Genomic DNA, 26,014 nt, shown 5'->3' with positions numbered 1-26,014 from the left:
TCTTTCTTTCCTTCTTCCTTCCTTCTTTCTTCTGCCTCCCTCCCTCCCTCTTTCTTTCTTTCTTTCTTTTTCTTTCTCTCTTCCTCTATCAATTTTGTTCCTTCCTTCCTTCCTTCCTTCCTGTGTCTCTCTCCTTCCTTTTCTTTTTTTCTTCCTTCCTTTTTCTTCTTTCCTCTTTCTTTCTTTCCTTCTTTTTTCCTTTCTCACTTTCCCTGTCTTCATCTCCTTTCCTCTCCTTTTTTCTTTTCTTCATCCATCAATCCATCTTTCTTTCTTTTTTTCTTTCTCTCTCACTTTCTCTCCCTTCCTTCCTTCTTTTCTATTTCTCTTTTCCTTCCTTCCTTCTCTCTTTCTTTCTTTCTTTCCTTCCACCTATCTTCACCTCCCTTCTCTCTTTTTCTTTCCTTCATCCATCTTCCTTCCTTCCTTCCTTTCTCACTTTCTCTCTCTCCCTCCCTTCCTTCCTTCTTCTCTCTCCCTCCCTTCTTTCTCTCTCTTCCTTCCTTCCTCTTCCTTTCTCCCTCTTTCTCTTTTTTTTTAAAATAAAAAAACGAGGAGGGGGACACACTCCCCCCCATCTCAGACCCTCTGGTATGCTAATGTTCCAGTTCTCTGGGTTTTCATTTTCAGCAGGGACTAATTTGAAAGAAATGGCCAGTCTCCCAGCAGACTTCAAAGCAAAAAGCATTTGATGAGTTTTAGCAGTTTCTAGCAAGCTCTCATTTGAATTTCAGAGTGTTTCTCTGCAATTTTCCTGGTGACATTCAAGAGGAATGATAGGGCCGGCTTTATCTGCCGGTAAAACTGGGGGTTGTTGGGTTTTTTTTTCCCTCTTCTTCTTTATTTTATTTCTTGCTGCGTGATTTGTTACAGCAAAAAAATAAGAATGGGGGGGGGGGCTAGAAAGGAGACCTCTAAATTGTGAGGACACAAAGACCACGGTAAGAAAGGAGGGAGGGTGCAAATAAGTGAGCGGAGGAGGAAAAAACAGGGGGAGGGGTCTGCTTGTCCCTGGGGAATAGAGGTCAGGGAGAACAAGCGGTTGACTCAGTCAGGAACCTCTTCAGCGGAAGAGGTTTCCCACCAATATCTCTGCTTTCCATTGGAAAGTCAGTTTGCAATGTGTTTGTGTGTGTGTGTGTGTTTATGCGTGCGTGAGTTTCAAGCCCCAGGTTGCACTCAAGTTTGGCCAAGAGCATTGCAGAAAGAGAGACAGAGACAGAGAGAAAGGGGGAAGGAGAAAGAGGGAGAAAGAGAAAAATGGAGAAAGAAAGAATGAGAGAGAGGAAGAGAGAGAGAAGGAGGGAAGGAGAAAGAGAGAGAAAGAGAAGGAAAAGAGAGAGAGGGAAGGAGAAAACAAGAGAGAAGGAGAAAGAAAGGAAGGAAGAGACAGAGGAAGGGAGAAGGGGAAGGCAAGAGAGAGAGAGAAAAAGAAAGGAAGGAAGGAAGGGAGAGGAAGAGAGAGAAGAAGGGAAGGAGAAAGAGAGAAAGAAAGAGAAAGAAAGGAAGGAAGCGAGAGAAAGAGAGAGAGAAGGAGGGAAGGAGAAAGAGAAAGAAAGAGAAGGAGAGAGAGAAGGGGGAAGGAGAAAGAGAGAAAGAGAAAGAAAGACAAAGCAAGAGAAAGAGAAAGAAAAAGAGAGGGAAGGAGAAAGAGAGAAAGAGAGAGAGTTGTTTATTATTAATCAATACACTCATACACACACATACATACACAGAGGTCCTCCAACTTACAACCATCTTAACAAAGCGACCAAAATCCAACCAGCACGTATTGGCGATGGTTGCAGCCGTTTGTGAGTTTTCCACCAAAGCAATGTCGTGGGAGCAGATTCGCTTAGTGACCGTGCGATTCTGTTAAGAGCCATGGTGTTTTCGCTCAGCATGGCGGTAAACTCGGGCATGACACACTTGTTAATTTTGGGGTCCTTATGTGTGTGTAAGGGAGGTGTCGTAGACCGAGGACCTTTAAATCTGGTCGGTCTACATGAATCTAATGTCTTGGAAGCTTTTGAGAACAGGAAGGAAGGAAGGAAGAAGAGGAGGAGGAGGAGGAGGAGGAGGAAGGAAGAGGAAGAAGAAGAGGAGGAGGAGGAGGAAGGAAGTGGAAGAAGAAGAAGAGGAGGAGGAGGAAGGAGAAGAAGAGGAGGAGGAGGAAGGGGAAGAAGCAGAGGAAGAAAAAAGAAGAAGAAGAAGTAACAACAACATACAAAAATATATCACACAGTCCTAGATGCTTGGAAAGTGTTTTAATATGTGACATTGTGACACGAAATACAGGAGGAGGAGAAGAAGAGGAAGAGGAGGAGGAGGAGACAACTGGGCTGCCATTGGTCAGAAGTGGTGTAGAGTCTCCTGCTTGGGAGAAATGAGGTGGGGGGTTGGACTAGATGGCCTCCAAGGTCCCTTCCAACTCTGTTACTCGAGAGGAGGGCACGCAATCATTTTTGGAAAGAGATGGGTGGTTCCAGGAGGCATCTGGGGGAATATCTTAAGGGAAGATCTCCCCTTTCCCATCGTACTTTTTGGAGCAAAAAACGCTGACGTGGCGTGGCCATGTCGCATTTAACGCCTCGCACCGCTGTCGCCGACAATTTCACGCCTCCCCTGTACATCTTTAACTTGTCGGGGCGTTGACAGGTTCTCATCCCAGCCGCCTGAACGCGTCGAAGGACAATGGAGACGGGAGCCACTCATTAGCAAAGCCCCCCAACGACACGCCATTCTCACCCCCCTTCCCCCAAATTTGCAATAAAATAAATAATAAATAATAATAATCAGACATCTGGACACAAGAGTCCCCCGGAATTTTCTACCTCTAAGTGCACTGAGCAGAATGAGAAGTAGGCCAGAGATCCCACCAGTGGCTATCCTCGGGGGTCCGGGGAGACCGCCGTAGTGACAGGGAGATTGACAAAGCCATGTAATTTTTTCTTCCTCCCCCCCGCCAACCCCCCGATTGTGCCGCGCTTGAGCATCTCAATGAAGGCAGAAGGGGGAAAAAAAATCAACAGTGGAAACTGATGGAGGTTTTTTTTAAAGGTTTCCTTTCTTGCGAATGTTAGCGAGTGCGCATCGGCGGTGCGTAGAGATGGCTTCCCTGGCATTCGGTGCATGAAATATACATTTCTCTTCCAACATGGCTTCTGGACCGAGGGAGGAGAAGGAGGAGGAAGAGAGCTTGGAGCGAATCCGGAAAAAGTGACAGAAAACGGGAGCGACCGATTAAGTTCTTCAGCACCATGGAGAGCTCTCGGCCAAGAGACACGTTGTTCTGAGAAGTGTTTGGTTGGGAGCGGGAGGGAGGGGACTTGTTAGCCATTTTCCACTGCTTGAAGGGTTGTCACAGAGAAGAAGGGGCTGATCTATTCATCATAGCTCCGGAGAGCCGGACAAGAATCGATTGGAAAAGAGTTGGAAGGGACATTGGAGGTCTTCTAGTCTAGCCCCCTGCTCAGGCAAGAGACCCTAGACCATTTTAATCAATCAATCAATCAATCAATCAATCAATCAATCAATCAATCAGAAAGAGTTGAAAGGGACCTTGGAGGTCTTCTAATACAACCCCTGCTCAACCAGGAAAGCTTATAGTATTTCAATCAATCAATCAATCAATCAGAATAGAGCTGGTAGGGACCTTTGAAGTCTTCTAGTCCAACTCCTACTATTTCAATCAATCAATCAATCAATCAATCAATCAGAAAAGAGCTGGAACGGACAGATTAGAGTGCAGCACTGCAGGCTACTTCAGCTAACCACTCGCTGTAGTGTCAGCAGTTCAAATCTCACCACTGGCTCATGGTTGACTCAGCTTTCATCCTTCCGAGGTGGTTCAAATGCGAACCCAGATTGTTGGGGGCAAGAGGCTGATTCTGTAAACTGCTTAGAGAGGGCTGTAAAAGCACTATGAAGCGGTACATAAGGCTAAATACTACTGCGAAGGAAGGAAGGAAGCTTAGAAGAAGGAAGGAAGGATGGATGGATGGACAGAAGGAAAGGAAGGAAGGAAGGAAGGAAGGAAGGAAGGGAAGGTTAGAAGAAGGAAGGAGGGTTAGAGGAAGGAAGGACGGACGGACAGAAGGAAAGGAAGGACGGAAGGAAGGGAAGGTTAGAAGAAGGAAGGAAGGAATGAAGGATGGAAGGAAGGGAAGGAAGAAAGGAGGAAAGGACAGAGGCTCAGAAGAAGGAAGGGAGCTTAGAATAAGGAAGGAAGGAGGGAAGGAAGGAAGGGAAGGAAGGAAGAAGAGGAAAGTTAGAATAAGGAAGGAGAGTTAGAAGAAGGTTAGAAGAGCCAGGGTGGTGCAGTGTTTAGTATGCAGCACTGAAGGCTCCTTCAGCTAACTGCTAGCTGCAGTTCAGCGGTTCAAATCCCACCATCGGCCCAAAGTCGACTCATCCTCCCATCCTTCCGAGGTGGGTCAAACGAGGACCCAGATTGTTGGGGCCAGAGAGGTTAGAGAAGGCTGTCAAAGCACTACGAAGTGGTCTACAAGTCTAAACACTAATGCTATTGCTAACTGTGGACCTGAAGACCTCCAGGTTGGATGCCAACCTTACTCAGGATGCGCCATTGCGCGAAAAATGGACCGAGGGGGAGACCTTTGCTCTCGCTTCTCGTCGAGACACAGCGAGAAGATCTCCCAGCGGTCCTGACCGGGATGTAGACAATGCAGCCTGTGTCTTCCGAAGCCGCCATCCTTTTCCCTAATCCCATCCCAAAGCTTCTCGGCGGCTTTCAAACCCTCCGAAAAGGCCCCCCCTCGAGCCCCCCCTGGCTCTTTCAGCGGTCTCTCCGAATGAAATCTAGCTGACAAAGCTCTTTTGCGCTTAATAAAGCTGTCACCGCCAGGCTATTATTTCCTGGCTCCTAAACGGAGCTTGCCCTCCGTTTCACCAGATAATCTGCCTATTTATTTCAAAAAAATAAAATAATATAATATATATAACCCGCTTTTCCGCCAAGCCCGGTTGAAAGCTCTCGGCCACTTGTAACCGATAATGCGCTCCGCGGCTGGGCGAAGAAAAGAATTGAGGAATAAAATTGGAAGAATAGAAAAATAAAGCAGCGAGGGTTTGGCGGAGAATGGCTTTCGATACCCCCAGCGGGGTTCAATTCCATGCTTTTCTCCTTCGCCTCCCTCCAAGATTTGGGAACTGTCCCAGCAGTGATGGAGACACGCAGTGGGGTAGTAAGTTTATGCACGATTTATTGAATACTTAATAGGTTTTTTAAAAATTGTCCTTCCTTCTAAGAACCTAAGAACCTAAGAAGAGCCCTGCTGAATCGGGCCAAAGCCCATCAAGTCCAGCATTCTGGGTCACACAGTGGCCCCCCAATTGTCCATGGGGATCTTGAGCAGAAAGAAAAGGCAAAACTCTCCCTTTTCCTTGACCCCCAACAAATGGGACCCAAGGGAACCCTGCCTGCCTCAACCAACATAGAGGCAGCACTTGGACATCTGTTTCAATAAAGGAGAGAAGGAAGGAAGGAAGGAAGGAAGGAGAAGGAAGGAAGGGAGAGAGGAAGGAAGGAAGCAGAAGGAAGGAAAATGAAGGAAAGAAAATGAAGGAAGGAACCTAAGAACCTGTTCTGTCGGGCTCTCTGGTAGACATCTCCCAAAAATTCACAGGTACAAATTTCAGACACACACACGTTTGAAAATTCAAAGCGATGTTCTTTATAATGAAACTTCACTTAAACTAAGCCCTCTTTTGGTATAGCCAAGAGCACTTGTCTCCAAACAAACTGGTAATTTGTACAAGTCCCTTATCAGTTCTGTGATACTTAGCTTGCAGCTGTGAGGTAATTCACAGTCCTTCTTCTTTCACAAAGTGAAACACACTTTGCCCTGGTTTAGTTTCAAAGCAGGGAAAAAATCAGCACACAAAAGGTTAAAGTCTCCTCCTCCCTGTCACTCATGTCTTCTTGGTCAGAGGAGCCTTCATCATCAGATTCCACCGGGGGCAAAACAGGCCTGCAGCATGTGGATGTCTCCCCCACATCCACAGTCCTTGGGGCAGGAGCTGGGCCAGAGCTAACCACAACAGAACCTAAGAAGAGCCCTGCTGAATCGGGTCACAGCCCATTGAGTCCAGCATTCTGTGTCCCACAGTGGCCCCCAATTGTCCATGGGGATCCACTCCGAGTCCTCGGAGAGGGGCGGCATACAAATCTAATAAACAAACAAAGAAACAAAATAAATAAATAAATAAATAAAATCTTGAGCAGAAAGAGAAAGCAAGACCCCCCTTTCCCTGGACCCCCAACAAATGGTACTCAAGGGAAACCTACCTGCCTCAACCAACATAGAGGTGGCACTTGGACATCAGTTTCAATAAGGGAGGGAAGGAAGGAAGGAAGGAAGGAAGGAAGGAAGGAAGGAAGGAGAAGGAAAGGAGGGAGGGAATGTAAGAACATAAGCAGAGCCCTGATGAATTGAGCCAAAGCCCATCAAGTCCAGCATTCTGTGTTCCACAGTGGCCCCTCAACTGTCCATGGGGATCTTGAGCAGAAAGAGAAGGCAAGTCCCTCCCTTTCCCCTGACCCCCAACAAATGGGACCCAAGGGAACCTTGCCTGCCTCAACCAATATAAAGGCGGCACTTGGACATCCCTTTCAATAACCACCTATGATACCCTTGGCATCCATTAATCTGTCTTATCATGCCTTGGGGTTCTCCAGACTGACAGCTGTCATGACCTCTTCTGGAAGGGAATCCCATCAACCAAGGACCCTCGGGGGGGAAGAAATATTTCTCCTTATTTGTCCTCACTTTTTACCTGTGAGCTTTAGGGAGGCCCCCCTCGTCCTAGTATTGCATGATAAGAGAAAAGAATTTTTCTCTATCCACCTTTTCTATCCCATGCATGATTTTATACACTTCAATCAAGTCACCACTTAAACGCCGTCTTTCAAGGCTGAAGAGACCAAAGTGTTGCAACCTGGTTTCCTAAGGGAGGGGCTCCATTTCCTTGATCATACTAGTTGCCCTTCTTTGCACTTTTTCCACTTCCATTCTATCCTCTTGAGGTGTGGTGACCAGAACTGTACACATTACTTCACCATCGATTTGTACAGAAACAATACAACACTTGCCGACCTATTTTCGATTCCCTTCCTAATCATGCCAAGAATGGAATTTGTTTTTTTTTACTGCTGCTTTAAAAAAAAATTCTGTAGTACTTTAGTATGATTCCGAATTACTTTTAAAATAGGAAACAATGAAATGGTATGTTTTTACCCCTAGACGCTTTAATCATTTTACGGTAATCACTGAACAACTTCAAGAAAAATAGAGCTACTTGCCTAACCTGTTATCATACTGAACCTTGTGGGTTCAGTACAAAAACCTTAAAATGTGACTGTGCTGCTCAACAAATAATGTTGTCTATCATTTGTGGCTATTCAAATAATTGGATTTGGAATCAACTGAAAAACAGCCCAAGCACCTAATTAAAAAACTTATCTTGGTTGGCAAGACACTCCACCCAGTCACATGACCTCTAAGTCGCCCCCCACAGGTCACATGATTGCCAAGCCACTCCCACCTGGTCACATGGGCCACAAGCCACTCCTACCCTGGTCACATGAGCATCAACAAAATAAGCCACGCCCACAGAGCAACAGTTAAAATTATGGCAGCCCATCGCTGCGTCTCGTTTTTGGTGGATCTTCTTGTAAAATGGGTTGATTGTCTCGTAAAATGGGGCGTGGCTCAGTTCGAGAAAAATTAAATGAAACCGTGGCCAGACGCCACAGAAGGTTGTGCTGTTCAAGCAAGGGGCCTGGGGTGAAAGTGGCTGGGTTTAAACCTCTCTTTGGCTTAAATCGTGGTTTATCAAAGAAACCGAGTAGGCATCTTGGTTCAAGGCCAGTGGTGGGTTCTTACCGGTGTGTTGGGGTGCGCCGTTCCAGTAGCAGCCTGCCGATCGCAGTAATTTATGCGCAACGGGTACAATGCCATCACTGGTGGTCTGTCGTGTGCTGTCATCTATTATTATTATTATTATTATTATTATTATTATTATTATTATTATTATTATTATTATTATTATTATTATTATTGGCCGGGGGGGGTTTGCTTCTGTGCGTGCGCAGAAAGGAAGGAAAGAAGGCAAGAAGGAGAAAGGAAAGGAAAGAAAAGAAAAGGAAGAAGAATGAAGGAAGGGAAGGAAAGGAAAGGAAAGGGGAATGGAAGGAGGGAAGGAAGGAAGGAAGGAAAGGAGGGAAGGAGGAGAAGGAAAGAAAGGAAAGAAAGAAAGGGGGAGGAGAAGAAAGAAAGAGAAAGGAAGGAAGGAAGAAAGGAGATGAGGGAGGGAAGGCGGGAGGAAGGAAGGGAGGAGGGATGGAGGGAGGAGAAGCAAAGAAAGGAAAGAAAGAAAGGAGGGAGAGTGGGAGGGAGGAGGAGAAGAAATAAAGAAAAAGGAAGGAAGGGAGGGAAGGAAGGAAGGAAAGTAAGGGGAATGGAGGAATGGAGATGGAGAGAGAAGGGAAAGGTACCAAATGAAGGAAGGGGTAAGGGAAGGGGGAGAAACAGAAAGAGGGTGATGGAGAAAGACCAACATGAAGGATAGAAAAAAAGAAAAGATGAAAGAAAAGGAGGAGAGGAAAACATGAAAGAAAAAAGCAAAGAGATGAAAGACAAAAACAAAGAAAGAAAGAAAGAAAAAGAAAGAAAGAAAGAAAAGAGACCAAAATGAAAGAAAATGAAAAGTGGCAAGACAGAAGGAAATAACGAAAAACAGTAAGAAATAGAAAGGTGTGGCTTACAATCTTCCTTTGGCCACCAATACTTTCTCTTTTACCTTCTCTCTCTTGGAGATTAGAACCATATTTGCCTAATCCATCTTTCCGAATCCTCAAACCTATATATCACCACTACCTTCCCCCTCCCTTTTACCCGGCAAAAAGTCCCTAAAGGGTTTCCAGCCGCTAACAAATGTAGTTATTGTCTTTTCTCTAATTAAACAAGCCAATTTTGCCAACTCGGCTAATTCTGTCAACTTCCCTAGGCGTCCCCCTAGCTTGGATATTTTAAGAGTCCTTCAAACGTACCATCATTTCGCTGTGTCCGAAAATCTTTTCTAGTTCCTTGTCTGTTAACAAGGGGAAAAATTCCCGATTTCAGTTGAAATTTCGGGTCTTTAAAAATTCTTTCCGTCACTCTATAGATTTCAATCCAGAAATCTTCTGGCTTCTTTCTTTCTTTTAAAACAAGCAAAACAACCCTTTAATTGTCCGTATTAACAAACTGAGACCTGAAGTCCCTTTCTCCGTTCATTGTTCTAGATTCGTGCATAAGCCATAAATTGTTTTATTAAGAATTTTCTTTTTCAGTCAAATCTTAATGTAAATTTCAGTCTTTTCAACTATGTTTCCCTGCTGTTCCTTTAGGATATTACAATACATCCTTTCTGTACATTTTTAAATGTTGAGATACTGTCTGTCTGTCTGTCTGTCTGTCTGTCTGCCTGCCTGCCTGCCTGCCTGCCTGCCTGCCTATCTGCCTGCCTACCTATCTACCTACCTACCTACCTACCTACCTACCATCTATCTTTCTATCTTTCTATTTATCTACCTACCTATCTATTTATCTATCTACCTATCAACTATCTTTCGATCTATCTTTCTATCTGTCTGTCTGTCTATCTACCTACCTACCTACCTACCTATTATCTATCTATCTATCTTATCTATCTACCTATCTACCCATCTATCTACCCATCCATCCATCCATCCATCCATCCATCTATCTATCTATCTATCTATCTTTCTTTTAATTTGTCTTCTATCTATCTATCTATCTATCCATCCATCCATCCATCCATCCTTCTTTCTTCTTTCTTTCTTTCTTTCTTTCTATCTATCTATCCACCTATCATCTATCTATCTTTCTTTCTTTCTTTTTTCTTTCTATCTATCTATCCATCTACTGTGTCAATCTATCTATTTTTCTTTCTATCTTTCTATCTATCTACGTGTATATATTTTATGTCTCGGTATTGATGCGGTCATTCAGGATGTATTAATAATTCTGCCGTTAGATCTGTGAAGATAGGCAGTCTCAATTAAAATGCTTTTTAATTGCAATTTTACAAGTTACAAACAAACACAGGTACAATATAAAAATATTGAACGCTAGTGGTGGGTTCCTAACGGTGCGGTCTGGTGCGCCGTTCCAGCAGCAGCCTGCTGCTTGTGCAATTCTGGTGCGACGACTCTGGTCTCTCATTGCCGATCCGTGCACCCTGCCATCTTTTCCCCCATAATTTTTCACATTTTTTTAACTGCGCACGTGCACAAGGAAAATTGTCCCACTGCACATGCGCAGAAGCAAAATCGCACTGAGAACGCCCACGTGTGAAACGTCACGATGCACATGCAACACCGGAAGTGATGTGCCGGTGTCTGGAGGCGGTTGGGGTCTGGATGGGTGTCAACAGACTCAAACTCAACCCGGATAAGACGGAGTGGCTGTGGGTTTTGCCTCCCAAGGACAATTCCATCTGTCCATCCATAACCCTGGGGGGGGGGAAATTATTGACCCCCTTGGAGAGGGTCTGCAACTTGGGCGTCCTCCTCGATCCACAGCTCACATTAGAGAAACATCTTTCAGCTGTGGCGAGGGGGGCGTTTGCCCAAGTTCGCCTGGTGCACCAGTTGCGGCCCTATCTGGACTGGGACTCATTGCTCACAGTCACTCATGCCCTCATCACCTCGAGGCTCAACTACTGTAATGCTCTCTACATGGGGCTACCTTTGAAAAGTGTTCGGAAACTTCAGATCGTGCAGAATGCAGCTGCGAGAGCTATTATGGGTTTCCACAGGTATACCCATGTCACACCAACACTCCGCAGTCTGCATTGGTTGTCGATCAGTTTCCGGTCACAATTCAAAGTGTTGGTCATCACCTATAAAGCCCTTCATGGCATCGGACCAGAATATCTCCAAGACTGCTTTCTGCCACACGAATCCCAGCGACCAGTTAGGTCCCACAGAGTGGGCCTTCTCCGGGTCCCGTCAACAAAACAATGTCGTTTGGCGGGGCCCAGGGGAAAAGCCTTCTCTGTGGCGGCCCCGACCCTCTGGAACCAACTCCCCCCGGAGATTAGAATTGCCCCCACCCTCCTTGCCTTTCGTAAGCTCCTTAAAACCCACCTCTGCTGTCAGGCATGGAGGAACTGAGATATTCTTTCCCCCTAGGCCTTTACAATTTATGCATGCTATGTTTGTTTGTAGGGATGTTTGGTTTTACAATAAGGGTTTTTTAGTTGTTTTAGTATTGGATTTATATGATGTTTTTTATTACTGTTGTTAGCCACCCCGAGTCTACGGAGAGGGGCGGCATACAAATCCAATAAATGAATGAATAAGTAAATAAATTGGTAGGAAACGGTAAGCAACCCGTCCCTGTTGAAAACCATTGAAAAGCACAATCCTGCAGCATTGCACGCGCTGTGGTGTGTTTCTGCAAAGCATACGGGTCAATGTTACACAAGGGAGTTGCCACACAGTTGTGAGAAGCTGGCACCCAGACAGGGAGAAACCCCTAAGGCATTGTGGGTTGATATTTTTAAACGATTGGGGGGGGGGGGGGAGAAAAGGCTACCGCAGAATAGTATGGGAAAAAAGCCACCATTTCAACCGCTTGGAACAATTTTTGCCGAAAAAGGAACAAGGTTCTGTCGTAGGAGGTGTTGAGACACGAGCGAAAATAGAAAAAAGAAAATTGCAATTGAGACAGTGAGAAAAATTAGAAAAGTGACACAAATCCCTAAAAAAGAAAAAAAATATGCGTTGTGAGGTCGCCCTAATTTTAACCGTGAAAAAAAAAGGTTCCTTAGTTGAAAAAATTCAAAAAAAATATTTCACACCAGCCTGACATTTATAGCCTCCGTAGTCCTCAAGTTATGACCGTTAATGAAGCCTGCCCATCCCGAGTTATTAACCTGAAATGGATCGGGCTGGATTTTGTTACAGTTTTTAATACCATGGTGATTGTTATTTATTTATTTTTATTTATTTATTTATTTTGTCCAATACACAATCAGAGTTTTAGTGGGTATATATCTATATACACATAGTAAAATACATGATGGTTATAGAAGAGATACTCATAGTAAAATATATCTAAGAAATAATAGAAAAGAAGATATAGTAATAGAACATATCAATGAAAGAATAGAAGAAGAGATATAGGAATGGAAGAAAGGTATAGGAGATATAGGAGAGCAATAGGACAGGGGACGGAAGGCACTCTAGTGCACTTGTACTCGCCCCTTATAACGTGGTTATATGCCACGAAGTAAGTGGCAGAGCCTTAACCATATGCGTGTTGCAAAGACCACAAGGGCCTCTTCCATCCTTATCAAGGGGAATCAAGAAGCCGACACCACATTTGATCCCTATACGAATGGTTCGTAAATGCCGTCATTAAACGTCAAATCCGTGTGGCAACTCCTCTCCCCGTCACAAAATAGTTCCGTCAGAACTTTGGACCGTCGCTAAGCGATCGGTCGTAAGTCCAGGACTGCCTGATTGTTTTCAATTTAGCTGGGATTTCTCACCGATTTTAAACCGGCTTTATTTAAGGCCGATTCATCTCCTGGTTTAACTTAAGCAGAATCAATCCCGATCGATGCCAAGAGTTTTTTTGAGTGTCTTTGCGACGTTTTTGCAAAATCACGTTCGCCATCATCAGACTGAAGTTATGGGCTTCATGCTGCTTTGAATACGGTTCAAATATGAATATGAATATTCAAAGCAGCACGAAGCCAATAAGTTCAGCCTGATGATGGCGAATGTGATTTCGCCAAAATGTCGCAAAGACGCTCAAAATATTACACAGGTAAAACCCGAACTCAAATCTATCTATCTATCTATCTATCTATCTATCTATCTATCTATCTATCTATCTATCTATCTATCTATCTATCTATCTATCAATCTATCAATCTATCAATCAATCTATCTATCTATCTATCTATCTATCTATCTTTCTATCTATCTATCTATCTATCTATCTATCTATCTATCTATCTATCTATCTATCTACGGTATCTATCTTTCTATCTATCTAATCTATCTATCTAATCTATCTATCTGCCTGCCTGCCTGCCTGCCTGCCTGCCTGCCTGCCTGCCTGCCTGCCTGCCTGCCTGCCTGCCTGCCTGCCTGCCTGCCTGCCTGCCTGCCTGCCTACCTACCTACCTACCTACCTACCTACCTACCTACCTACCTATCTATCTATCTATCTATCTATCTATCTATCTATCTATCTATCTATCAATTCTGTCGGGCTCTCTGGTAAACTTTTCCCAAAAATTCACAGGTACAAATTTCAGACACACACACGTTTGAAAATTCAAAACAATGTTCTTTATAATGAAAAGTCACTTGAACTAAGCCCTCTTTTGGGATAGCAAAGAGCACTCGTCTCCAAACAAATTGGTAATTTGTACAAGTCCCTTATCAGTTCTGTGATACTTAGCTTGCAGCTGTGAGGCAATTCACAGTCCTTCCTCTTTCACAAAGTGAAACACACTTTGCTCTGGTTTAGTTTCAAAGCGGGGAAAAATCAGCACACAAAAGGTCAAAGTCAGTAAAGCAGTCACGAAACACAACGATCAGATAATCCTCCACAATGGCCAAACCCACAGGCTGTTCTTTATGGCAGCCTCACTAATTACCACAGCCCCACCCAACCACAGGTGGCCTCATTTTCTTTGATAATAATCTCTCAGTTGTTGTTGCCTATGCATCGCTCTCCGCATGCGTGGCTGTATCATTAACTCTTGTTCTGAATCCAAGGAGGAGCTAGATAATTGATCTCCTTCTGAGCTGTCTGCCCTACTCTCCTCCTCCCTGTCACTCATGTCTTCTTGGTCAGAGGAGCCTTCATCATCAGATTCCACCGGGGGCAAAACAGGCCTGCAGCATGTGGATGTCTCCCCCCACATCCACAGTCCTTCGGGCAGGAGCTGGGCCAGAGCTAACCACAACTCTATATCATCTATCTATCTATCTATCTATCTATCTATCTATCTATCTATCTATCTATCTATCTATCTATCTATCTATCTATCTATCTACTTAACTACCTACCTACTCATCCATCCATCCATCCATATATACCTATATACCTATATCCATATATATATAAATATATATATAGATCTCCACGTTTCTCGCATGCAAAATTTGCAAAATTAGACTGTCCAGTCTAGTCTTTTTCTTAAACAAAAAACAAAAACAAGATATAAATATTTTCTCTTTTTAATCTGGGGGAAAAAAGCATCTGTATCCCAGCAGAATAGATCTTATCCCTTCTCAGGAGTAAGATGGTGGTGGGGAATACGAGTTAGAATACGAGTCCGAAATGGAACACAGAACGTGTTAAAAATGCTCCTATTTTATCCCTGTGTTTAAATATTAAATACATGGAATGCAACGCGGAGCTTAAAAAAATATTCTGGGCTCGCCTGGATTTCTTTTTCCCCCCGGAAAGCAAAATAAATAAATAAATTAGAAATCAGTTCCAAAAAACCAAACATAACAGAATAACAGGCAGAAACCAGAATTTAAAATAGGAGCATTTTTTTCTTTCAGAGCTAAGTGGGGAAAAACAACAACAAAATTTTTAGGAGATTTTAAAATAAAATAATAATAAATTGATTGACTGATCTTCAATTGCAATAATAATTATTGTAATATATGTTTGTGTGTTAATAATAATAATACAATAATAATACAATAATACAATATAACAACATAACACAACATAGCACAACACAACACAACATAAAACATAACGTAACGTAACGTAACGTAACGTAACATAACATAACATAACATAACATAACATAATATAACAACATAACATAATAACACATCACACAGTCCTAGATGCTTGGGAAGTGTTCGACATATGATATTGTGACACGAAAGCATATAAATCTCGTTAGTTGTGTATTACTGTTATTTGTGAATAATAATAATAATAATAATAATAATAATAATAATAATCATCATCATCATCATCATCATCATCATCATCATTATTTCAAGAAAAGAATTCAGCTTTCTAAAAGGGTGGATTTTTTTTTGTCCTGCAAATTTTAGCATCCCTCCTTGGCTTCAAAGCTGGACTGGTCAGTTTTGAGCTCCTGGGAGACCCCTACTCGCTCAGGACCACACCCTACTATCCCTTGCCAGCTGGGGTGGGTGGGTGGGGAAATGTAAGACCCCCCCAGTATGAAAGTTTGGGTTTCCTAGCAACGGGAAACAATCTGATGTGCATCCCCTGTGTGTGTTTTGGGTGTGTTTGGGTGTGTCTATATGTGTGTGTGTGTGTCTTTTTCTCTCATTCCCTCTTTCTTTCTCTCTTTGTCTCTTTCTCTGTGTCTGTCTGTGTCTATGTGTGTGTGACTCTTTCACTCTCTCTCTCACTCTCTCATTCCCTTTCTCTCATTCTCATTCCCCCCTCCCTCTCATTTCTTCTCTGTCTCTCTCATTCCCCCCTCTCATTATCTTTCTCTTATTCTCTCTCTCATCCCTCTTTCTCATTCCCTCTTTCTCTCTTTCTCTCTCTCTCATTCATTCTCTCATTCCCTCTCTCTTTCTCATTCCCTCTTCTTCTTTTTCTCTCTCTCCTCCCCTCTCTCTATCTCTATCATTCCCTTTCTCTCTTATTCCCTCTCTCTCTCTCATTCCTCCCTGTCTTTCTCATTCCTCTCATCTCTCTCATCTCCCTCTCTCTCATCCCCTCTCTCTCATTCCCTCTCTCTCATTCTCTCTCTCTCTCTCGCTCATTCCCTCTTTCTTTCTTTCTCTCTCTCATTCCTCCCTATCTTTCTCATTCTGTCCTCTCTCTCATCTCCCTCTCTCTATCTTCCTCTCTCTTTCCCTCTCTCTGTCTCATTCCCCCCTCTCATTTCCTCTCTCTCATTCCCCCCTCTCTCATTCCCTCTTTCTCTCTCTCATTCTCTCTCTCTCATTTCCTCTCTCTATCTCATTCCCTCTTTCTCTTACTCTCTCTATCTCTCATTCCCCCCTCTCATTCCCTCTTTCTCTCTCTCATTCCCTCTCTCTCTCTCATTTCCTCTCTCTATCTCATTCCTCTTTCTCTTACTCTCTCTCACTCATTCCCCCCTCTCTATCTCTCTCTATCTCATTCCCTCTTTTTCTTACTCTCTCTCATTCCCACTCTCTCTCACCCCCTCTCTCATTCACTTTTCTCTTCTCTATCTCTCTCATTCCCCCTTTCTCACCCCCTCTCATTCCCTCTTTCTCTTACTCTCTCTCTCTTTCATTCACCCCTCATTCCCTCTCCCCCCCGCACCCCTATCATTCCCATTTTCTCTCTTTCTCTCTATCATTCCCCCACTCTCTCATTTCCTCTCTCTATCAAATTCCCTCTTTCTCTTACTCTCTCTCCTCTCATTTGCCCCTCTCTCATTCCCTCTTCTATCTCTATCTCTCTCAATCCCTCCCTCATTCTCTCTCTCCCTCACCCCCTCTCATTCCCTCTTTCTCTCTCTTTCTCTCTCTCTCTGTCATTCCCTCTTTCTCTCTCTTTCTCTATCATTTCCTCTCTCTCTCTCTCTCTCATTCTGCGCCCCCCTCTCTCTGTGTGTGTGTGTGCTTTCTCCTGGCACAGAAAGAGAAGGAGAACCAACCTGGAGCCCCTGGCACAAAAGACAGCCCCCTCCCACTCCCCCCCCCCTCTGGCTCGCATGTCAGAGGGGGGAAAAAACCAAAAAGAAAAAAAAAACCCACGTTCTGGCAGAGAGGGGAGGGGTCGTGGGCCGAGGGGGTGCCTCCAATTGGCTCGGCCAACCCGTGACAGGCAGCTGAGGACCCCCCCTCCCCTCCCCATCCTCTCTCCCCTCCCCTCCCTCCCACCCACCCACATCTCTCTCTATCCAATGTGGAGAAAGTCCATTCTAAGCCGAGCTGGCGCAAAACAGCAGGACCTCGGCCGGCTCCAGCTGGCGGCCCGGCGGTCGCCCCCCCCCTCCCTCCCTGCCTACGAAGGATGGCCGGAGCCCCTGGGGAAGTAGCCACCATCCTGGCAGCACTGGCCACCTGCCTCTCGGCCGCCACCAGCGAAGGTAAGGAGCCCAGGTGTGCGCTGGGGATGGAGGGATGGATGGCAGAGGAGGGGGAAGGATGCCAGGCGGGGTGATTGGGGGGGTGGGTGTCTATGTAGCCATCTGGCGCCGCATCCTTCCAACAGCTGACTTGGGCATCCCCGGGGTTGCCATGGAAACCTCAATTTGGGGGTACCAAGGTGGAAGACTCCTCCGGCTGGATCATCCTTTGGGTATCCCCCTCCCCTCCGTCCTTCTTCCTGGGTCTCAATTCATTGGGCATCTCAAGACTTTGTAACAAAGCGCAGCGTCGTAGGAAGGGGACCTTGGGAGGTCTTCTAGCCCAACCCCTCCTCCCGACAGGAGACACCCCCCTTGGAATCCACAAAGGTATTAGGGGGTGTTAGAAAAGGGGGGGGGCTTTATAGGTTGGACTCCTGCCCTGTTTTTTGGAACTCAGGACCAAAAAAACGGGCCAACAAGCTTTTCCTTGGCTGTTTCCAAATTCCAGGGGGACTTTTCTTTGTTGTGACCTCTGACCTTTGTGCCCTCTTGTGCCCCCCCTGACCAGTCAGGGTCACGGTGCACCCCTTGGCACTCCCCCCCAATTTGCATGCATTGATTTGTGGTGTGTGTGTGTATTTGTGTGTGTTTTTCTGCTCCATACTTCTGGCATTGCAGTCTGGGCTTTTATTACCCCCTTGGTACCTGTTCTTTTCTTTTCTATTTTCTCTTCCCTTCTCTTTTCCCCCTTCTGCTCTGTTCTTCTCTTCTCTTCTCCTCCTCTTCTTCTCTTCTCTCGCACCTTTTCACCTCACTTCTTCCAGTCCTACCTTCACATCCCAATAACTTTTCTCCAAGCAGCTCTGAGGGGGTGGCATCCTGGTGTCCTACTTTGAAAGAGGGGGTGAAGGGAAGGAAAAAGAGAAAGAAAGAGAGGGAGAGGAAAGGGACAGAAAGAGAGAGAGAGAAGGAGAAAGAGAGAGGAAGAAAGAGAGGAAGAGAGGGAGAGGGAGGGGAGAAAGAGAGAAGGAGAAAAAGAGAGGAAGAAAGAGAGGAGGAGGGCGGGAGAGAGGAGAAAGAGAAGGAGAAAGAGGAAGAAAGAGAGTAAGAGGGGAAGAGAGAGAAGGAGATAGAGAAAGAGGGAAATGGAGAAAGATGGGAGAGAGAGAGGGAAGGAGAAAGAGAGAAAGGGAGAGTGAGAGAGAGAAGGAGAAAGGAAAAGAGGGAGAGATGGGGAAGAGAAAGAGAGAAAGAAAAAGGGAGAGGGAGAGAAAGAGAGAAGTAGAAAGAGAGGGAGATGGAAGGAGAAAGAAAGAGGAAGAGAGAGAGGAGAGAGAGGAGAGAGAGGAAAGGAGAAAGAGAGAAAGAAAGGGAGAGAGAAAAGGAAAAAAGGAAAGAAAGAAAGAAAGAAAAAAAGAAAAAAAGAAAAGAAAGAAAAAAAGAAAGAAAGGGGAAGACAGAAGAGAGAGGGGGAGGAAAAAGAGTGAGAAAGAAATAGAGGGAGAGGAAAAGAGAGAGAGAGAGAGATGCGCACAAACCGAGTTTATTTAAGTTTATTTAAGAAGAAAGAGAGGAAGAGGGAGGGAGAGAGAAGGAGAAAGAAAGAGGAAGAAAGGAGAGAGATGGAAGGAGAAAGAGAGAAAGAAAGGGAGAGAGAGAGAGAAGCAGAGAAAGAAAGAAAGAAAGGGGAAGAGAGAGGGGAAGGAAAAAGTATGAGAAAGGAATAGAGGGAGAGGAAGAGAGAGAGAGAGAGAGAGAGAGAGAGAGAGAGAGAGAGACATATGCACACAAACCGAGTTTATTTAAGTACTACCCATCTCCACAAACATGGAACACCAGTTCAGGGCTGTTGTGTGAAACCCCCAACCTGGCTTAACAGAATAACGGTGTCGCAAAGGACCTTGTGGGTCATCTCAGGAGACACCCCACCCCATTTCGGACCAATGCTTGTCCAGTCTTCTTCTTGAAAGCCTCCCATGACAGAGCCCCCCCCCCCATGACTTCTGGACACCAAAATTGTCCCACCAATGACCGAAGAGCAGAATTAAGAAAGTCGGAAGGGACCTTGAAGGTCATGTAGTCCACCCTCCTTGTCCAAGCAGGAGTTCCTCTATGCTATCTGGACAAATGTCCTCCCAATCTCTTCTTTAAAAGAAGCAGAGCATTACAACTTCTGGTGGCAGGCAGTTCCACTGGTTAATTAGTTCTCACTGTCGGGAAATTCCTCCTTCATGCTAGGTTAGTTCTTTCCTTTGATTCAATTTCCATCCTTTGCCTCTTTCTTCTCCTGCCTTGGAGAATAGCTTGACCCCCCCTCTTTGAGGACAGCCCCTCAAATATTGGAGGATCGCTTTGAGGTCCCCTCTCCGCGGTCTAATTTTTCATCAAACTAGACTTCCCCCAAATTCCTGCAACCTGTTTTAATCCTCCAGGCTTTTCATCCTCTTCGTTGCTCTGCTTTTCCATAATTCCCCGCCCCCCCAAAGTCTCAACATTTCTTCGCCCAGAGTCTGCAAGGCCTATACATTTTAATTTTTAATTTATAAATTTAATAAATTAAATTAAATTACATCTTTAATTTAAGATTAAATTACGCCGACACCAAAATTGGATGCGGCATTCCAGGTGTGGCCTTACCTTAAGAGAAAGCTTTGATGTATTTTAGATTTCCTCCAGGTGTTTGTGAAGCCGGGCTACTGTTTTCCCCTCTATCGTGGTCTACTTTAACCATGATTCCTTTCCTAACCGTCATCCAGGGGTGCAAAAGCGGCGAGGCGACTACGTGCCTCTCGTTTCTGGCGTCTCCAAATCCATTTCACCTCCAGCTTTCCTCCACTCAGGCCAACCCAACCACCCACCCCCGGGGGGGGGGGGAATAAGCCAACTTCCTCAACTCCCCACTAACCAGCAATGTCGGTTTGTTCCCACTAACCAGCAATATCAGTTTGTTCTGCTGTGCTGGGCAGAGGATTGGCCAGCGGGCGTCCCGTTTTGGGTTTAGATTCTGCAATTTGGGTTTAGATTTAGATTCTGCAATTTGGGTTTAGATTCTGCAATTTGGGTTTAGATTCTGCAATTTGGGTTTAGATTCTGCAATTTGGGTTTAGATTCTGCAATTTGGGTTTAGATTCTGCAATTTGGGTTTAGATTCTGCAATTTGGGTTTAGATTCTGCAATTTAGGCAGAACCTCAAATTGTCAGCTTCTTTTTCCCACAACCCGTTCTTTCCACACACACCCGTGATCTTAATTAGATGATGGTTTGTTTCTGTGATCTCCAGGGCTGACTGGAGATCTGGGATCTGGTGGTTTTTCCATCCTTTTCATCTAGCAGCCGTCGCATTTGCAGGCAGCTGTTCTCTCAGCGTGATCCGAGAGGCGGCGGGTGGCCTTAAAAATCTGCTTTTTAGCAGCCTGAATAAATCAAGGAAAGCCTCGATTTTAAAAATAATTTGGCTTGGCGTCCCGATCGGATGCCGAATGCTCCGAGTTTCATTTGGCGAGAGAATTTGTCAGAGAATTTGTTTTTTTTAAGTTGCAAAATTTATCTTCTCTAGCCTACATTTATCGTCAGCTTAACTAGCCGTGCGTTTATTTTATTTTATTATTTTTATTTACTTATTTTTATTTATTTTATTTTATTTCATTTATTTTATATTTTATTTTATTATTTTATATTTTATTTCATTTCATTTCATTTTATATTTTATTTTATTATTTTTATTTAGTTATTTTTATTCATTTTATTTTATTTTATTTCATTTCATTTATTTTATATTTTATTTTATTATTTTATATTTTATTTTATTTTATTTTATATTTTATTTTATTATTTTATATTTTATTTTATTTTATTTTATATTTTATTTTATTTTATTTTATTTTATTTTATTTTATTTTATATTTTATTTTATTATTTTTATTTAGTTATTTTTATTCATTTTATTTTATTTTATTTCATTTCATTTATTTTATATTTTATTTTATTATTTTATATTTTATTTTATTTTATTTTATATTTTATTTTATATTTTATATTTTATTTTATTTTATTTTATTTTATTTTATTTTATTTTATTTTATTTTATTTTATTTTATTTTATTTTCGGCACAGCGGGATTCGGGGATGTTCTTGTCCTCGCTGGGCGTTTAGCACCCGGCATTAAGCCAGGATGTCAACAGGCCAAGATGGACCCGAACTAAGTTTGAGTTTGAGACCAAGGGTGGTCTTGTCCTGTTACGGTTTGGAAAGATGCGCTAGGTGCTGTCATGAAAAGCAGCCCCTGAAAGGGTTAACATTTATAGGATGGGAGGGTTGGAAGGGATGTGGAGGTCATCTAGTCTAACCTCCCACCACCCAAAATTCTTTGCCAATCAAAATCTGCTTTCTTTTCTTTCTTTCTTTCTCTCTCTCTCCCTCCCTCCCTCCCTCCTTTTTATTTCTTTCTTCCTTCCTTCCTTTCTCTCTCTCTCTTTCTTTCTTTTTCTTCCTTCCTTCCTTCCTTCTTCCCTCCCTCCCTCCTTTCCCTCCTTCCTTTCTTCATTTGTTTTTCCTTTCTTCTTTTTCCTCCCTCCCTCCCTTTTTATTCATTCATTCATTCATTCATTTATTTATTTATTTCTCTTCCTCCCTCCCTCCCTCCATTTTTTTCTCTCTCCTTCCTCCCTCCCTCCATTTGTTTCTCCTTCCTCCTTCCTCCTTCCTTTCTCCTTCCATATTCTTCCATTGTTCTGATCAAATGGGTTCCACGTTTAAAATGCAGAAAGTTTAAAAAATGATTATTTTTTTAAAATGTGCTCCAAATGCAATTTTTATGCAATAGGCAGGACGGTCAGGAAACGGTGTTCTAAAACGCCAGGAAAAGGAGGAACTTCTCCCCCTCCCCAATTTAATTCCGCACTTTGCGTCGTGCGGTCACAAAAACAGGGGACTTCGGTTGCCCATGGGAGAAAACGTTTTTTGCAAGCTTTGCAGAATCAGCTCGTCTTAATTCCGAGGATTTGCTTGCGGAAGCCAGAGGGGGTTTCGCTGAATGCTGGGGTTTTTTCCCCTCCTGCCCCAAATAAGTTAAACCGAATCATAAAAAGCCTCGGTGTGTCTCTTGGGCACTTCCAAAAATCGAATTTTGGCTTGGTGGGAGAGAAAAGATCGGGTGGAAGTTCATTTTCCTCTGCTGTTTCGTGGTTTTCTCCTTTGCAAGTTGCTTGCAAGCCTTTTTTTCTGTCGAAGGTGGAGGTAGTTTTCTTTTAAATATTTTTTCTAAATATTTTTTCTTCCTTCCGTCATCTTTCCTTCCTCCTCCGTGCCTCCTTCCCTCCCTTCTTTTCACACACAATAAACATTTTCCATCCTTTTCGTCATTTTCCTTCTTTCCTTCCTTCCTCTCTTCCACCCTCTCACACCCAAACACATTCTCCTTCCTTCCTTCCCTTCTTCCTTCCCTTTCTCTCTATCCCACACAATTTTTTTCTGCATTCCCTCTCTCTCTCAGCACATATTGTCCTTCCTTCCTTCCCTCCCTCCTTCCTTCCTCTCTCTCCTTTTTTTTCTTTCTTTCATTTCCTTCCTTCCTTCTTCTATCCCTCCCACCCTTCCTTCCTTACATCCTTCCTGTCTCTCTCTCTCCTTTCTTTCTTTCATTCATTTTCCTTCCTTCCTTTTTCTCTCTCCTTCCTTCCTTCCTTTCTTTCTCCTCCTCCTCTTCCATTACTTATTATTTATTAATTCTACTTCTATGCCACCCATTCCCAATGAGATTCCTCCTCCAACTCTCCCCTTTTGTTCTTTCTTTCTTTTTTTCTTTTTTTCTTTCCTTCTTTCTTTCTTTTCCTTCCTTCCTTCCTTTCTTTTCCTTCCTTCTTTCTCTCCCTCCTTCCATCCCTCCCTTTCTTCCTATCCCTCTCTCCTTTCTTTCTTTCTTTCTTCCTTCCTTCCTTCCCTCCCTCCCTTGCATAAACATTTTCATGTGACTAGGGCATTTGCGACCGTCATAAATGCATAAATCACTGAAGTTAAGCTAGCCAGACAGTTATTAAGCGAATCTGGATACCCCATTGGCTTGTCTTGTCAGTGGGGAATCACGTGACCCCGGGACATGGCGATCGTCATAACTATGAGTCAGTTGCCAGGTGCCTGAATTAGGACTGCCTGACTCTGGGGAGGTTGCAAGCAGTCATTAAGGGTGAAAAACGGTCCTTTGTTTTCAGGCCGTTGTAACTTCAAACAGTCACTAACTGAACCGTTGTAAGTCGAGAACCACCTGGTTTGGTTAACAAAGAGAATGAACTCTCTTTGTGTGTTAGCGTACGGTTGTCAAATTGTGGGTTGCAGGCAGTTTAGACAACTTCTGATTCCTCCCCCCAGCCCCAATTGGGATCTGCAGGTGGTGAGTCGGATTGGATTGATTTAGATGCATCGATCGATCGATCAATTGGCAGAGTAGAGAGGATTTCGTCAAACCCCTCACTCCCCTCCGTATGTTTGAAAAGATGCCTTTTGTTAAAACATGGATACCCAGAACAAAATTACCCAGGACTGGAAATCGGGAGGAGGGGAAGGAAGGGAGGGAGGGAGGGAGGAAAAAGGGATCAATAGAGAGAGGGAGAGGGGGAAGAAGGAAGGAAAAGAAAGAGAGAGGGAGAAAGAGAAAGAGGGAGGGAGGGAAAGAGAAAGGAGAGGAGAGAAGGAAGGAAGTAAGGAAAGAAGGAAGGAAGGAAGGAAAGAAGGAAGAGGAAGGGAAGGAGAGGAGGGTGATCCGAAGGGAGGGAAGGAAGGAAGAGAGAGAGAGAGAGGGAGGGAGGAGGGAAAGGAGAGGAGAGGAAGGAAGGAAGGAAGGAAGGAAAAAGGGATAAATGGAGAGAAGGAGAAAGAAAGAAAGAAAGAAAGAAAGAAAGAGGAAGGAAGGAAGGAAGGAAGGAAAGAAGGAAGAGGAAGGGAAGGAGAGGACGGTGGTCTGGAAGGAGGGAAGGAAGGAAGAGAGAGAGAGAGAGGGAGGGAGGGAAAGGAGAGGAAGGAAGGAAGGAAGGAAGGAAGGAAGGAAGGAAAAAGGGATAAATGAGAGAGGGAGAGGGAGAAAGAAAGAAAGAGGGAGGGAGGAAGGGAGGGAGGGAGGGAGAGCAAGAAGGAAGGAAAGAGGAGGAAGGAAGGAGATGATGGATAGATGGATGGATGGAAGTAAGGAGAAGGAAGGGAGAGAGGGAGGAAAGAAGGAAAATATGTATTAGAGAGGGGAAAGGAGAAATGTGTGTATGGGAGAGAGAGAGAGGAGGAAAGGGAGGAAAGATGGAAGAAAGAAACAAAACAAAGGAAAGAAAGAAAGAATCCAAAGTGCAGAAAGAAAGAAAGCATCCAAAGAACTCGACCGAATCCTCTTGATTTCCTCTGCAGCAAACACAAGGAGCCCAATTGCAAAATTATCTCTTGCTGTCTGATTAGAGAGCAAACTCCTTCTTCTGTGTTATGCAGGCGTGTTGGGTTACGTTATTTTTTTATTTTATTTGTCTTATCATCAAAACCACAAATCATAAGTGCATTTCCCCTCCTCTCGTTTCCTGGGAAAAGTCCAAAGGGATTTCCAGTCATCTATAAATGCGGTTATCGTTTGCCACTCCCCCCCCCCCACTTCTAATCCAAGAAGCTAATTTAGCTGCCTTCGAGAGCTCCAACATATTTCACTCCACCGTTGAGCCTGCAATAATCTGGCTACCCTTGTTAGATATAAAAAGAAAGTTTAATTATTGCCTTTTAAAAAAAGTTGCTTATCCATTAAGAATAAGAAAAGGCTTCTGGTTTCAATTGTATTTTATCCCTTAAATCTTCCATCACTCAGAATTGAGCTGGAAGGGGCTTTGGAGGTCTTCTAGTCTGACCCCCTGCTTGAGCCGGAGACCTTGATCATATCAATCAATCAATTAATCAGAATGGAGCTGGAAGGGACCTTGGAGGTCTTCTAGTCTGGCCCCCTGCTCAAGTAGGACATGATCATATCAATCAATCAATCAATCAATCAATCAATCAGAATGGAGCTGGAAGGGACCTTGGAGGTCTTCTAGTCCAACCTCAAGCAGGTGAACCTACACTATTTCAATCAATCAATCAATTAATCAATCAGTCAGTCAGTCAGTCAGAATAGAGTTGGAAGGGACCTTGGAGGTCCTCTAGTGAGTCTAGTCCAACCTGCTGCTTGAGCTGGAGGCCTTGATCATATCAATCAATCAATCAATCAATCAATCAATCAATTAATTAGAATGGAGCTGGAAGGGACCTTGGAGGTCTTCTAGTCTGACCCCCTGCTCAAGCAGGAGATGATCATATCAGTCAATCGATCAATCAGAATAGAGTTGGAAGGGACCTTGGAGGTCTTCCTGTCCAACCTCAAGCAGATGAACCTACACTATTTCAATCAATCAATCAATCAATCAATCAATCAATCAATCAATCAATCAATCAATCAGAATAGAGCTGGAAGAGACCTTGGAGGTCTTCTAGTCCAGCCCCCTGCCCAAGCAGGAGACCCCTAGAGCCTAGAGCACGCACAATGTCTGGTGGCCAGCAGTTCCCCTGGTTAACCCTCCTCACTTCTAGGAAGTTTCTCCTTAATTCCAGGTCACTTCCCTGCTGGATTAGTTATCATCCATGGCTTCTAGTCCTGCCTGACTTCTCAAGCTGTAAAGGAGACCCTCAAAGGAGACCCCCTGCCTAGTTTCTCGGGCTGTAGAGGAGACCTACTGTTGGACGGCGCTTCGTGTCGCTTTGCCCTGAAATAAAAATGAGTTTACCTGGTCACGTTTCCCTTCCTGGTCTACCTGGAGAGGCTGAGAGGACTCTTGAAAGACTTTTCCCGCGGTTCTCATCCCTTGTTTCTGCTTATCTCTTGTTAGGCTAACAAAGCAATCTGCTTCCAGGCTGTTTGTTTTCGACACTC

The 26,014-nt window shown here is 44.0% G+C and overlaps 1 pseudogene; it reads right to left on the bottom strand.

Moving 5' to 3' along the window:
- Nucleotides 1-12,276: 12,276 nt before the first annotated feature.
- Nucleotides 12,277-12,376, bottom strand: LOC139171740 (U6atac minor spliceosomal RNA; annotated as a pseudogene).
- Nucleotides 12,377-26,014: the final 13,638 nt, after the last annotated feature.

The sequence above is a fragment of the Erythrolamprus reginae genome, chromosome 8, assembly GCF_031021105.1.
Source record: "Erythrolamprus reginae isolate rEryReg1 chromosome 8, rEryReg1.hap1, whole genome shotgun sequence".
Lineage (NCBI taxonomy): Eukaryota > Metazoa > Chordata > Lepidosauria > Squamata > Dipsadidae > Erythrolamprus > Erythrolamprus reginae.
This window is presented reverse-complemented; position numbering and strand designations above follow the sequence as displayed.